Source organism: Schistocerca cancellata, chromosome 8 (genome assembly GCF_023864275.1).
Source record: "Schistocerca cancellata isolate TAMUIC-IGC-003103 chromosome 8, iqSchCanc2.1, whole genome shotgun sequence".
In the NCBI taxonomy this organism is placed as follows: domain Eukaryota; kingdom Metazoa; phylum Arthropoda; class Insecta; order Orthoptera; family Acrididae; genus Schistocerca; species Schistocerca cancellata.
In genome coordinates this window covers 44,208,411-44,210,995 of record NC_064633.1, presented here as the reverse complement: position 1 = coordinate 44,210,995, position 2,585 = coordinate 44,208,411, and the positions used below count along the sequence as shown (strand labels likewise).

The window sequence follows — 2,585 nt, the reverse complement described above, 5'->3', positions numbered from 1 at the left end:
TTGTTGAGCCCAACCTACATAGGTAGGAATGATCATAAAAATAAAATAAGAGAAATCGGAGCTCGAACAGAAAGGTTTAGGTGTTCGTTTTTCCCGCGTTCTGTTCGGGAGTGGAATGGTAGAGGGATAGTATGATTGTGGTTCGATGAACCCTCTGCCAAGCACTTAAATGTGAATTGCAGAGTAGTCATGTAGATGTAGATGTAGACCAATAAGCTCTGTCACTTTTTGACAGGGGATTATTTTCATCAGTTTATAGAGTAGGGCTTGTCTCCAGACGGTGTCATAGGATGCAGACAAGTCAATGAAGGCCACAGATGTTTTTAATTACTTTTGGAATCCCGCTTCAATGTGTGTTGTAAGGACCAGGACTTGGTCTGCACAGCTTCGGTTGGGACGAAAGCCGGCTTGTTCTACTGGGATTGCCGTGAGTATTGTCTGACCGATCCTGTTAAATAGTACTCTTTCCAGGAGTTTGTACACCATGGTAAGCAGTGCTATTGGCCGGTAGTTTTGTGGATGATTTCCCAGTTTACCTGGCTTTAGGAGGACAGGCAGGTTTAAATTCTTGGGGTATGTTTCCTGTCTGCAGTAGCGATTTGAAGAACTTTGCTAACCATATTTTCGTATATTTTCCAGACTTGATAAGAATCTCTGGGAGGATGTCATCTGAGCCGGGGGCTTTACCTGGTTTTGTGTCCTTTATTCCTGCCGAGATCTCTTCGGGGGTGAAGTCGCATGAATATTTAGTGTCAACATTGGCTGTTGCTTTTAGCTTTCTCTTTTAATGCGTATTGTTGTCTCTCGGTGGTTTACCCCTTTAGATGTTTTAACAATGTGCAAAGCAATTTTGTTACGTGTTGTGGGGTTTTCTTCTCGAGTGATCCGGCTGGCTCCTCCTAGCTTTCGAAGCAGGGACCATGCTTTTCTGCTGGATACTTTAAAGTCCATAGCCTGAGTAGTTTCCACCCACTTCTGTCGTCGTGCAGTATCAAGGCTGTGTACGAGTTCACCTGCTGTTTCTCTGTCGCCACTACTTTGGTAGTCATACAGTTCCTCACATTTCTCATCCCAGCCTGGAATGTATTCTTTGTGGTATCCTCTAGGTATTTGCTTTTTTGCTGTACTGATGACTGCTCCCACAAATCTTGTATAGCTATCAGCATATGGCAACGGCCTTGCCGCAGTGGACACACCGGTTCCCGTCAGACCACCGAAGTTAAGCGCTGTCGGGCGTGGCCGGCACTTGGATGGGTGACCATCCGGGCCGCCATGCGCTGTTGCCGTTTTTCGGGGTGCCCTCAGCTTCGTGATGCCAATTGAGGAGCTACTCGACCGAATAGTAGCGGCTTCGGTCATACAAAACCATCATAACGACCGGGAGAGCGGTGTGCTGACCACAGGCCCCTCCTATCCGCATCCTCATCTGAGGATGACACGGCGGTCGGATGGTCCCGGTGGACCACTTGCGGTCTGCAGACGGAATGCTTTTATCAGCATACGGACGGATCCATCCCAGGCATTTGTCGCGGTCTTCAGAGTAAGCTTTCCAATCCGCTTTTTGTAGGTTCCATCTGGGTCGAGGAGTTGAGGTTATCAGTGAAATATTTGTGCCGATTTCTACTAGACTGGACGGTGTTGACTGTGAGGGAAATCTGTCAAAGCATTTCGGGTTGTGTTGACCAGCTGGTGATTTTCATCAGCCGCCATGACAAAGCATAGGTCTGGCTCATACCCTGTTTCCAAGCTGCTGATCTGAAGGAAATGAGGTGGATGTTGTTTTCTTCTGCCCAGTTTGCTAAGGCTTCACCATCTATCTGTATCAGTTGTTCTGTATCGCCATTGCGTGTGGTGCTGTTAAAGTCCCCTGCAAAGACTGAGGAATGGCGGTGTGATTGGAGAACATCTGCTGGCCTTGCGGATCCTGGTGGTTGTTAAATGTTACCAGTTCACCTATTTTGATTATCACAGAGTGGATATTGTCATTTGCGGAAGTGGGAAGCAGGTGAGCGTTCTCGATTTTATTTTTGAAGTACGTGGCTACTCCATAGGCATGGTAGTACGTTGCTCCAGTGATATCATATCCAGTTATCTCCGGAGATGCGAAGCAAATTGTCAGATTGTGAGAGTATAACTGGCAAAATATACAAAGACATCTTAGGCCTAACGTTCAAATTTTCTTTAAAACTATTTTAGCATGTTAACGTGACAAATCACATATCGTTTTTTTTGGTTATGGACCGGAAAGTTGTTACTTTTACACTTCCCATTTTGATATTTCCGGTTAATTTCGTTGTTTCCAACGGTAAACCACTCTTTTTAAGTCAACATTTCTGAACCATTAGGAAAGATTAAAAATTGTAAACGGAATAAAATTACACAGACATCCAAAACGTAAATGACTTCACCGCTAACTACACAAAGAAAGATTGGAGACGCTTGGATAAGTATGGCAGAATTAAGGTGTATCTTCCTCCAAAAATTCCTTTTCATTCATAGCGAGTCCTCACTTTTATTGTTTACAGTATGAATCGGTTTGCTAACAGTCGCCCAAAGCTCTGAGAGGGAACATAGAGGTTACGTGG

At 45.0% G+C, this 2,585-nt stretch overlaps 1 pseudogene; it reads left to right on the top strand.

Annotated features, from left to right (window-relative positions):
• The first annotated feature begins 1,168 nt into the window (after positions 1 to 1,168).
• On the top strand, positions 1,169 to 1,286 carry LOC126096144 (5S ribosomal RNA; annotated as a pseudogene).
• The last annotated feature ends 1,299 nt before the right edge of the window (positions 1,287 to 2,585 follow it).